A 13,557-nucleotide genomic window follows, 5' to 3' on the forward strand; every position below is an offset into this window, starting at 1 on the left:
CTTCAACTCATCCGTTTTCAATGCTGCATTCTTTTTCCTTTCAGTGTTCAGGAAACATAAGATGCTATAAGAAATGAAAATAAATAACTTTGAAACTTTATTAAAAAAATGAATACAAGATTAGAAGGATATACATGACTTAACAAGGTAAATGCTACACATGTATGTTAAATTGCACATTTCCCTTTTTATGTTGCTTGCTGTTATACATGATGCTATCTGTCTGTGTAAAGTATATTATGTGGTTTTATTATTGACTTGCCTAGATGCTTCTCCTTTTGTTAAAGCAGCACCGCCGACCAGTCGACTGGGATTAACACACACTCAGTGGGTGCGCTATTTCAGAATGTCCCAGGAAACATTTTTCTACCTTTGTGCAAGGCTACGTCCAGCAATGGAGAAGCAAAGCACCAACTTCAGAGTCTGTTTGTCCCTGGGGAAAAGAGTTGCCATTGCACTGTAGGACTGTAAGACACTGTAAGACTGTCTGCACAGTGTAAGTTCCTGAAGTTATATATGTTTTCCAGACCAGGAGAAGCTTAAAGGGGACATATTATGAAAAACACGTTTTTTCTTGTTTTAACATATATAAAGTGGTCTCCCCTCACCCTGCCAGCACAGGGGAGACAAAATACCATGAATTTCTGCAAGGTCTGGGACCCCCGCCTTACAGAATCCCCCAGTGTCACGTGATTTTTTTTTGAGCCGATTAAAATCTGAGGTTCGGCCTCCGCTGCTGAAACCATGCCCACAACCAGCTCTCTCCGTCGGCTCGAGCATCCGCCATTGTTTACAAGCGGTGGCTGTTTCCACAGCGAGGGGACAGTAGAAATTAGATTTTGCATCGACATTTACCCTCATAAAAGGATCAGTTCCCACAGCACGGACCCGGCAACTACACACGAGTCAGCGGTAAGTTCCTTTTTTTTAATGTTATTTGTATGATCTTTGCATGGGCTAAGTATTTAGCTTAGCTCCGGAGCCCCGGCGCCGCATATGGAGCTGCGGGGGCTGCTCACGGACCGGACCGTCGAGGAGCCCCGGGCTCGGGGCTCTATTAGTACCGTAATACATTTTTCTTCTGTGGTTTCAGATCTTCCAAGCACCTGGAGCTGTTCACATTCAGAAGACGCGCGGTCCTTCCTGAGCCAGCAATAGTGCATACATTTTATTTATATATTTTAACAATAAAGTTGCCATTTGTGAAAATTCAGTGTTGTGATTTCTTTACAGTTAACATGATTCATTTGTCTTGTAACATAAGAAGTGAAATGATGAGGAATTGGAGTAAATAACCGTGGTGTACCTGTTTAGAATTAAATTCAATCTTCCTGTGTGAAGTGAAGACGAGGTGACTAAAGGCTGATTTATGGTTCCCCGTTACACCAACGCAGAGCCTACGGCGTAGGGTACGTGTCGATTTAACGCAGAACCGTGGACACGCTTTGCTACGCAGCCGCTGCTCTTCTCCCTGGAGCGACGCTTTGTCTCCTCCCCTGCTACACGTCATTCAAGCAGCCAATCAGCGCAGAGCCTCATTATCATAGCCCCCCCCCGCCCCTTTAAAGACATGGCTGACTACTTGGAGAACAGGTGGGGCCTTCCTCAGTGTGTTGGTGCTATTGATGAATATGAAATATCTTAGGCGATGCAGAAGTGTTGCTTCGACATAACATTAACTAAGAAACTTAAGTAAGATCTTAACTTGGATAATGAAACTGGAATGGTTATACAGAAATGTTGTGTTTTTGAAAGTCTTGTTTTGGCAATATTAAAGTGAACACCAATCTACAATCTCATGTTAAGTCTGAAGTCACATATTTGCATTATAACTAAGTACAAATATATTGGATGCACAACTGATATTTATTTCAAATTTTACTTGAAATAAGTGCACAAAAAAATTTTTTTCAAATTTTGTTTAAAAAGAAGGACAAAGCCAAATGGAAATGTTTACAAGCACTGTGCTGGCTGAAAAGCACTGCTGCCTCTGTGGTGGCATGAAGTCACAACTAACTCCCAGCACTGGAACCAGCTGCTTTACGCTCTACTGCTAGATCTGCCTCCTGTCTCCTCCCTTCCTGGGCATCTTGAAGAAGTGTCTGAAACTGCTGCTCAGAGAGGTTCTCCATCCACTCCAGCTGCCTTTCTTCTGAAGCATCTCCTCCACGACTGTGCTCACATGGAGCTGTGATCGTCTCCTGTCAGCTGGAATAGACAAAAAAGCATAAAAGGTTTTAAGTAACGGTACAAAGACTACGTGGATATACTTTAGCTAACTGACTGATAGTAATACGATACTATTAATTACAGCAGCAACCAGAATATGCAGAATATGTACAGGTGTGATTGTAGATTTAATTATGCAAATAAAATACTACCGAGGGATTTTGAGTGTGTTCACAGTTTAATGTGAAGAGTTAGGAAAATGCACAATTACAACTTTCACTCAGATCATCATGTCTTACCAGTGTGTTGACGCCAGAGTGCATTGGGCGTAACCTCTGGGGAAGTGGTTAATATGATCTTAAATGTTTTTACAATCCTGCTCAGCAGTGCTTCTGTTAATAAATCATTGTTTTTTTGGAACTCCTGCCTCCTGGTCTCCTACATCTGGGTCCTACTCCAACCGCATTCCTAACAGGTGCCCTTTTTCTATAGACCGACAAACAACTGGGGCCCAAAAACGGTACAGTATGGTTTGGTTTAATGGGACCATTTTATAATGGAAACACAAAATACCGTACCGTACTGGACTGAACTGCTCAGTGGAAACGAGGCTTTGGCTCCTGTCAACTATGGAAAATGCATCAAGAACAGAATCATAATCTTAGTCACCCCACGACAAAATCTCACTCAAAGGTTTTTGAAAAGTTGGCAGCTCTGCAGTACCGTACTTTACGGACTATAAGACGCTACTTTTTTTATTTGCTTTGAACTCTGCGGCTTTGACATCAGCTAACGAACGAGCTTCCTGCCTCCAATACATTTAGCCTTGCGGCTTATAGGCAACTACCGCTTACAAATGTACAAAATCTGTTCTCTTTTTAAATTTAGTGGGTGCAGCTTATATTCAGGTGCACTCAATAGTCCGGAAATTAGACAGACACCAGTCACAAAGTGCTTTACAATAAAAACATGTTAGCAATTGATCAAAGCAATTTGGGGGAAAGAAAAACTGAGTATAACAACATAAAACATCACTTAAAACAATATACAAATGAAAACCCTGTCTGAATAAAAAATGTTGTGTGTTAAGAGTGTCCTCTAAGACTATAAAATGGAAAAAAGTTGGTAAAGATTTCCAGAGCCTCTGTGCCAGACCCAACAGCCACATCACTGTGTTGTGAAGTGAGAATGAGGCAGAAGGAGCAGTAATCTCTGCTCAGACGAGGACGGGAACACGTACGGGAATACCATTTAGAGCCAAGCCTCTGTTTCATCTTTGGGATGTAACTGTCAGAAGTAAAAATAACAGTCTCAGTTTTATTTGAGTTTAATTGTAAACTGTTTGTGGCTATCCAGGACTTGATGAGTTAAACTTTAATATGTTTAACATATTATTATTGATAAAGTCACTGGTAAATGAATGTTTTGGTAAATATGTTGTCAATCAATGTGGCTCAATCCAGTGTAATCCTATTAGATTAGGTGATTTTTGGATACAATCTCATTCTCATGTACATCGTATTCATGAAATTGACTCCTATTATGTGGTTATTTTCATTTAAAGATCAATTTAATCTCTATAAATGCAAAAAACTTACTTGAGAACATTCCTTCTGTCCAGTTTTTAAATACCGATACATTAATTCTGGAGCCAGGAGTTCAATAAATACAGCAGATTGTTAGGTTTCTCTTTTTCTTTGATTTGAAAAAAATATTTGAATGCTGAATGCTTTCTTTATGGTGGGCGAAGGTCAGTTTCATTTTATATGTTGATTTATTTGCACTCAACAGAGTTTACCGAGACCATCAGTCTGGAATGGTAGACATTAGAACATAATATAATAATATAATAATAATATAATAAACACCGTGTCCACACTGCATGCGACGCGAGCGAGCGTCAGCGTCAAAAACAGTTCCATTGCTTTATTTTTTATTTGCACTGTCTACACTGGTTGCGAGCGACGCGGCGCGATGCGGCGCGCCGTTTTGAGCTGGACTTTTGTCGCACGCCCTGCTTCTATTTTCTTCCCGTCGGTCGCGTTGAAAGCCGGTTGAAAGTTGGAAAAAAAAGTGTAAAGCGCTGTAGGAAACAGTCATTTCAATACAAGAACCTCAATAAAGTGGCAGCTGACTGGAGGGAAGGAGCTGGAAGGTTCTGATAAAATAATAAGATATAATAAGAATCTTATTAGGGCTTAATTTGTGCCGGATCCAACAAGATCTGGTACCTATTTGATCATTTCTCGTGTCCTCTGCTTTTCCCCACATCCCAGTAATGATCTGATGCTGACATGTTTGCTGCTTTAAAACCACGAACACGCCGCTCACTCCAGCTGTTCGCTGTTTCATTGCGTCACCACACGCCGTTATTAATTGTTCGGTTTTTTCCCCACTTTGGTCGGACGGTAGACCTGCTTCTATTTTCTTCCTGCCGCCTGCGTTGAAAGCTGGTTGAAAGCGCTGTAGGAAACAGTCATGATGAGGAACGGCTGATCCAGTTAGTTGAAATGAGAAGTTATCTCTATGATACCTCCTCATTTCACCACAAAAACCTCAATAAAGTGGCAGCTGCTGGAGGGAGATCGCCAGGGAGCTGGCAAATGGAGCGCACGGGCGGTTGGTGGGGCGAATAAAAGGCGAGTCTCGGGCGGGTGAATAAAGGCAGATGGTTATGGTTCCGCGTAAAATCGACGGCGTAGGGTACGCGGCGACGCGCACCGTTCGGTGAGTACGCCGCGTACCCTACGCCATAAGGTCTGCGTTGGTGTAACGCGGAACCATAAATCAGCCTTTTAAAAGGCGAGTCTCAGCTGTCAATCAAAACAACGTGGTAGAACGTGGGGTGATAACGCGTTCAGTGTGGACAGAGCGCGTCCGATGCCACGCAGTGCGGCGCGACAGTCGGACGCTTGCATGCAGTTAGGACAAGCTGTAAGATACACAAAGAATACAGAGGAATTTTCAGTGGTATCTTGTACCTTTACTGCACGAGTATCTCTGGTAAAAACAACAATTGACAACTTTCAAAAATGACTCAGAAACACCAACAAATATTTGATTCACTTCTAACTGCGTTTACGGCTGAAATGGTTTCCAGAAAACATCCAAGAACCAAACTGGGATTTTGTGGGCACTCCTAACAACATTGCTCAGTCCCATATGTCAGATGATCCCGGTGAACTCCAAAGGAAATATGATGAAAGTAAAGAGGAAATGTAATTCCTGAATAAGTACAACAGTCTGAGAAAAATAGTAGCAGATCTTGAAGAGAAAATGAAGAAACGTTATCTGAAGTTGATGAACTGAGAGAGCCACTCCAACGGCTGGAGGAGAAAGAAATTCTTCATGGGAAAAACAAAGAACTGGAAGAGTTCAAAACTGAAATGAACCTTGAGGAAAAGCAACAACAGAGGAGGTCATGGTTAGCACTGACGGAGGTGTTACAGGAAATGAAACTTAAAATAAAACTACTGAAAGACAGAGGAGAAGAGCTGGCTAATGATAAAAGTTATGGGAAAAGAACAAAAGAGAGGTGGAGCAGAGTAGGAAGGAACAACAGGGGACATCATGGCAAGCACATAAAAGATATGATGGCAAAAGTGAAGAATAACGAGAGAATCCTCAAGGAGAAAGAAAGAGATTCTACAGAAGAGATTAGAAAAAGCTGGAAAAAAGAACAAAGAAGCCCAACAGGAGAAGGAAAAGCTAGTGAATGTGAAAAGGGTACTGGAACAGACCAGAAGAGAGAGTGAAGGAATGAAATGGGAAAATGAGAAGGAGAAGATGGATTTGAAAGAGCAGAAAGAAAGACTGCAAAGAGAGGAAACATGAGATGGGAATGGACGTGCACAAAGTGGCAAAGATTGATTTCTAGGAGAAAAGACAACACCTGGAACTGATGTGGCAAAATCTGGATGTGGAGAAAGCTGAGATGAAAAAATGAAGGTGCAAGAGGAGGAAAAAGATAAGCAACTGTGGAGAGAGAGAAGAAAAGGCTGCAGCAGGAGAGAATGTTATAATGGAAGAGGAGGAAGAACTGGAGTGGAAAAGGTGAAAATCTGTGATATGAAACCAACGATGGAAGAGTGTAAAAAGCTTCAGAGAGAGAAGGAAAACCTGCTGCAGCACTTCCTTAAATTAGATGAGGGGAAGAAACAAGCAAAAGAAATTAAAGAAACATTGGACACTGAGGAATTTCAGATGAAGAAATCAAAGATAGAAATAGATGAAACCTGGAACATACTGCAATTAAAAATAGCAATCTGCAGAAAGAGTTCTTAAAATTTGAAGAAAAGAAGCAAGCTGAAAAGATTAGAAAAACCTTGGAAACCCAGAAGACACTTATGGAGCGATCCAAGGTGAAACTGGAGGAACACAAGAAAGAACTGGAAAAGATGAATCTGCATCGGCATCTTATGACCTACTTCTGTCTTTGTGTACAGCACTTTGGCTACCCCTGTGGTTTAAAAAAAATGTGCTATACAAATAAAGTTGATTGATTCAGTGCGTTTACATGGGAGGTTTAATTCCTCTTTAATTCAGAATTAAAATTAAATCCGATTTAAAATGAGTAAAAATTACCATGGAAACACCTAATTCCGAATGAAAATGGCCATTCCGAATTAAACTTAATTCCGAAGTAAGTGGCTGGTTTATTCCGATTTTAAATCCAAAAAGAATAATTCCGCAACCATGGCTGCATCCGAAATTCCATAGTATGCACTATCCATAGCCTACTCTTTCTGTTAGGTTGTGGTTTTCTAAGGACCCAAGTGCAGGGGAGAGAGGGAGGCAGGAGTTCTCAACAAAAAAGGGTTTAATCCACAAAAAGGCAAAACATAAGGCGCTGCAGAGCAGGATAAACAAAAACCAGGAACTAACAGGGATCAAGGACCAGGAGCACATGGAGGAAGAACCAGTACGGACCGACAGGGAACCAAGGAATGACAAGACAAGATATACTGAAGGGATAACGAGACATGACGAGACACAGGTGCTGACACAATCAGGGCAGATGGGACACAGGCGGGCAAGACAGAAACTGAAAGTCACAAACTGGGGGGAAGTGTCAAACCCTGACAGGTATATTTCCCTGTTTTTGTTACAAAACATGTAATACTGATATTTTAAATGGAAAGGCAAATGCCTTCATACTGTGCATTTTTTTTTTTAATCTTGTATGGATGCTTAATAAAATCCCAAAAATAAAATTATGTGCTAAAAAAAAAAAAAGATGGCAGCACGCAGTAAACGGTGGTCAAGAGTAGAGACAATTTATTTAATAAATAGCTATAATTAAAAGAACTGATGTTAGGAAACATACAAATTGTGAGCTTTTCAAAGTTGTAGCCATGGATCTGGTTGTAGCAGCTAAGCGGCTAAGTTTGTTTTTCTTCCGGTCGACGTAACTTCCGGTAGACGTAACTTCCGGTCCGCCCCCCTATCCAATCAGAATCTTCCCAACCCTCAGACCCAGAGCGATCGCTCTGCCCAGACCTAAATTCAGAATTACTATTTCCATGTTTACTCGAAGGAAAATAGTTTAATTCTGGATTATTTAATTATGAATAATTAATTCCGAATTAAAAAACATGTAACCGTGGCCATTGATGATATTTTATTATGTAAACCACTTTGCATTATTCATGTATGAAAAGTGCTATATAAATAAAGTTTGATTTGATTTGATATTCTTTATGTATTGATTGGACCTTACCTGGAATATCAGTGTGTGCTACTAGTCTACTCTTGAACATCGATGTTGAACTTTCTGCTTGCAGTTAAGCAGCATAAGTGAGTGCACTGGTACGGCACTCCCTCTGATTGATCAGACAATCTGTTTGTGTTTGTTTATTTTGCAGGAGGACTGAAATGGAAAGCCTCCAGCTTCCGTCCTGGTCTTTTTTGGATATGTTAGACAACCTGGCCATCTGTCCGTCTGTCTGGACAGATGGTCCACCTGAATGCCAACTAGCGCACCAACAACTGCATCCGTGTTGTGATTCCATGATGGAACTCGTTATTTTGATGCAACATCTTTAAACACATCAGAGGTTACTAAAACAAAAATCTAAAATCTAAATTTGTTTTATAATCTGTACATGCAGCATTTGCCAGAGGGATAAACAGGCCCAAAAATCAGAGTTAAACATGTGGATACAAAGCTGCTCAAATCCATAATGTCAAACAGGGGTACAATCATTTGCACATGACTGTATTTTGTGAAAAAAAACTTTGTTTTCATTGTTTTACTCCTTTAATGTTGTAAGAAAAGACCAGCACATTTTGAAACCACAGTCACGTGCCTCCCTGCAACATTGGAGAAAAAGTGTACACTTGGAAAAATTCCCCATAAATATATACCGTATTTTCCGCACTATACGGTGCACCTAAAAGCCTTCAATTTTTTCAAAAGCTGACCATGCGCCTTATAATCCGGTGCGCCTTATATATGGATCAATATTGAGCCGCAACAGGTCTCGCAACCATAGACATATAGACGGATTTTGAGCGACGAAAAACAATAAAATATATTTATTCTAATATGTCAAGATCACAATAATCTTCCAATTTAGAACTAAAATATTAAAGAACTAACACAAATAAAATACACTTCAATTTAATACTTTTTTTTTTTTTTTTGTAATTTATTTTCCCAAGCCACTCGGAGCCGCAGTGGATGAAAGAGGCGCATGCGGCTCCGGAGTCGCGGGTTGCCGACCCTTGGTCTAATGCAGGGGTCGGCAACCCAAAATGTTGAAAGAGCCATATTGGACCAAAAATGCAAAAAACAAATATGTCTGGAGCCGCAAAAAATGAAAAGTCTTTTATAAGCCTTAGAATGAAGGCAACACATGCTGCATGTAGCTATATTAGTTATAACTAGGGGAAGATTTTTTTTTTCATTATGCACTTCGAGAAAAAAGTCGAAATGTTGAGAAAAAAGTCGAAATGTCGAGGAAAAGTCAAAATGTTGAGAAAAAAGTTGAAATGTCGAGGAAATAGTCAAAATTTCGAGAAAAAAGTTGAAATGTTGAGATTACAAAGGAAAGGAAACAGGAAGAAAAAAAAAGAAAAAGAAGAAGAAAAAAGGAAAAAAAAAGGTCAAACATTTTTTTAAAGGCTCCAGGAGCCACTAGGGCGGCGCTAAAGAGCCGCATGGAGCCGCGGGTTGCCGATCCCTGGTCTAATGGATGCAGAACGTAACCCGAACCTCTACTGTAGCGCCTTATAATGCGGTGCGGCTTATAATGTGGAAAATACGGTATTTAATTTATATTTCAATGTTTTCCCCTTACTTGGAACCAGATTTCAGGAGCAGCAGTCTGAACAGAGATTTCCTGTCCTTCCCCTCTTCTGCCACCTCCTCCAGGTCTTCCCAGATGACACTGACGCATTCAAAGCAGCCCAGATATAATCTCTCCAGCAAATGCTCTGCCCTGAGGCCTCCTCCCGGTGTACAGCTGGCTCTTGTCTTAACTCTTTAGTCTGAGGAGGATGATAATAACTTCAAATAAATGTTAGCCATCAGCTTCAAGTTGAATAAAAGCATCTCCGGGGGTCCACTTCCCTAAAGTCTTTCATTCTAAAACTGCCCCACATGGTACAGCAGCTCCGAGGACTCTGTGGTGCCATTAAGATAGTGGAAGACTGACTCCAGTACGCGATTTATGTTTCACGTCATCAAGCCTCTCATGCTCATCTTACTGTTTCTATATAAAGTCCAATAAAGCAGAAGGGGCCATAAAATAATCCTAAAACTGTCCCGAAGACTTGTGTTTTAATTAAATCATTCTACCTTTTTCTCATGTCCTTCTTCCACCAGAGGCACATTTGAAGCTGCAGTGAAACTAAATCTGCAACAAAGAGAACAGACATGTTTTAGAGTGAAGTTTGGATATGTTGATTTTTCAGAATCAATCAGTAACGCAAGGAGCAAATCATCACAGTTTAAAGACGGATTAAAGAATGGTGATTGCTGTTTCATCTCTTTAAAGCAGGTGAAGGTTATATGAAGGTACACATTAGCAGGCAGATCACAGTAACTTTTCCATGTTTTCATCGAATTAGAAAACACAAGCAACATATTTCACCATGTAGTTAAGTCTTTGTGTTTCACAGAACCACAGTTAAACTTTATTATGTAAAATTATACACTGCAAAAACTCAAAATCTTACCAAGAATATTTGTCTTATTTCTAGTTAAAATGTCAAATTTTTAGTCAAAAAATCTCATACACTTAAAACAAGAGTCATTACCAGATAAATAACTTGTTATTTGACAATTTTCACCTGTTTCAAGTAAATTTTCACTTGAAATAAGTAGAAAAATCTGCCAGTGGGACAAGATTTATCTTCTCATTACAAGCAAAAAAATTTTGTTTTTTTCCAGTGATGAGTATTGTTTTAAGTGTAATGAGATTTTTTTTGACTAAAAATGAGACATTTTAACTAGAAATAAGACAAATATTATTGTTAAGATTTTGAGTTTTTGCAGTGTACAATGGCACAAATTCTTGCACAATTAAGAGAGTGTTCTTGATGACTTTTGCATTAAAGTCTACGAAGACAACGATGAAGCTCAGCTAACCACTAGCCGTCTTCGCCCACGACTGAAGGTTGCTGGATGGAGTTACTGGTGGACGCTCCGGCCCGTCAGCCACTCGCCCCGGCAGCAGCCTAAACAGCTGGCTACTGCAGCTGGGACTAAGTGTCATCACATTAGATGGTGTTAATTGTGTCTAATGTTTTGGAATTGTCTCTATTTTTATTTATCCTTTCAAGACCCAATTTGTGTGTGATATTTGCGTTTTCACTCCAAATAACTTTGGTCTGTAGGTGGCAGTGCAGGACCGTTTGACCTGTTTTTCTGTATAAAATAAAAGATATATATATAGAGAGAGAGAGGAACATGACAGCCCTGTCATGGGTTTGGGTAGATTTCTGTTCCTGTTTTATTTTGCAAGTCTGTGTTCTTGTGTTTTTGTTCTGTTATGACTTCCTTGATCCCATCTTCCCTGATTGTTTGCACCTATGTCTCATCAGTCTTGTGTGTATATCTAGTTTCCTTTTGGTTTATATTTCTAGGTAAATACATTGCTTTCTCAAATACACCTGACACCTCCTCTCCTACATTTGGGTCCTGCAACAATCCCCATACCGTGACAGAACGGACCATATATAGAGTATATGGCACCTTTTGATTATCTATAATTAGAGAGAGGAGGAGAGAAATCACTCTTCTTGGGAACTCACCTGGCGTTGGGAGATACTCAGAGCTCAGCACAGACACTGTATTATTTATTCATTATGGTACTTGTATTTTATCTTTAAATGTGATATATTTATGATATATTTTGCCCATCTCTTTCTAATGCCTTCATTCCAATCTTTTGTTTAATTCAACAGTTTTTCATACTAACTTTTGTTTTTTGTTGAGGAAGGTGGAACTGGTCAATTTAAAAGAACAAACACACAAAACATAATGTTACAAGTTTTTTCCATATGAAAGTGCTTTTCTAATCCTAACATAGGGGTTTTAATACCAACCAGGTGGTTTACGTGCCAAGTTTTGAAGTTTAAAACAAAAGGAATTACTCAATGTGCCGTTCAGGCTTAAAGACTTTTCTGCCTGTTAAATCTTTGAGTTTAAGTTTTGTGAAAATACTCCTTATTGTGTCACATAGTTGTGTTTAACGATACAAATCAATGAGAAATCTTCTGTTTCCAAACCCAATTAGGGCCTGTTTTCACTCCTGTTTTGAACTTGCACAAAGGTATTATATTTTCTTCAGAAGTAGAGGATCCAAAATCAAACTAAATGCATCAGACTTCACATGAAGAACACTTGGGGGTTTTGGTTGTTGTTTTTTTTGTCCAGTGAGACTGACAGACGGCATCAAACTACTTGTGTTCTGATGGAGAAAAGTGGACTATAAATTACAACAAAATTGTTAGAGACACAATGGAGTGAAATCATGAGGAAAAAAAGCGTGAGAGTAATTTAAATATCCTAAAATGTCAGAACAAAAAAAAACAATGGAAGAATTTTAATGCTCCCTGTCCCTTTATTTTGTTTATCTAATTTCTTAGACATGTTTCATAGCCACAGTGAATGAAGGTCAGTGATGTAGTGCATACCTGGGTGGATAACTGTCAAGAGGATTTAATCCTCCAGAGCAATGATCAGTGATTTCCAAACTATTCTTAGCCCTCAAAACTTTGTTGGCGCCTCTTTGCAGGACATTCATTACATCTATTATCTATGTGTTTATATATATGTACTTATATATGCATGCCCCAGAGGAATAATAGTAGTGAGATGCATGATGCTGGTGGGTAAAGCATACATGGAACGACACAAAAAAGCAGCAGTAGTGCACAGCTATATCTGCACTGTGTGTGGGTTGGAAGTCCTGAAATCAAGGTGGAGGACACTTCCACAGGTGGTGGAGAATGAAAGAGCAAAGATCCTGATGGACTCCCAGATCCAGGCCGATAAATGGGGGAGGGCTAACCAACCAGACATAGTGGTGGTCGATAAACTCCAGAAGAGAGCAGTCGTGATTGATGTGGCAATCCCAGGTCACGGCAATATCATGAAGAAGGAACACAAGAAGCTGGTGTCATATATATATATATATATATATATATATATATATATATATATATATATATATATATATATATATATATATATATATATATATATATATATATATGTCAGGGTTTGACAGTTCCTGTTTTATTTTGATGCCGTGTGGCTCTGAGTAGTACGTCCGAATGAATGCATACTACTGATATTTACTCAAAAGTGTTACGAACTTAAGTATACTTTTTGAGTATCTACCGTTTAGTATGGCGTTTCAGACGCACTGCATGTCTTTGTGTTTAAGTTCTGGTTTGACCTTCCACTTTCCCATCTACCCTGATTGTCTGCACCTGTGTCTCGTTAACCCTTCTGTGTATCTGGTCTTGTCTTTCCCTTGCTCCCTGCTGGTCCGTACTGTTTGTTCCTCCGTGTTTTCTGCCCTGGTTTTTGTAGTATTTGAGTCTTGTTTAAGCTCTGGTTTTTGCATCCTGCTCAGCAGCGTTTTTGGTTTTGTTTAGTTAAATAAATCAGTCTCCTTGGAACTCCTGCATATATATATATATATATATATATATATATATATATATATATATAGTATCGTTGGTCTTTGTCTGCTCCAGTTTATATATGTCAGTGGAGGTGGAGCATCATGTTTCCATGACAACTGGGCTGAAGCGATAAAAAGCACAGTGACACAACTGTGCTTTTTGACCTGGAGTGAGTTATTCCTTCTGTACTGTTTGTTCAGATCGCTATAGACAAAGTATACTGAGAAGTCGAATGTCCTTTATAAA

This window comes from Cololabis saira, chromosome 17 (assembly GCF_033807715.1).
Source record: "Cololabis saira isolate AMF1-May2022 chromosome 17, fColSai1.1, whole genome shotgun sequence".
NCBI lineage: Eukaryota > Metazoa > Chordata > Actinopteri > Beloniformes > Belonidae > Cololabis > Cololabis saira.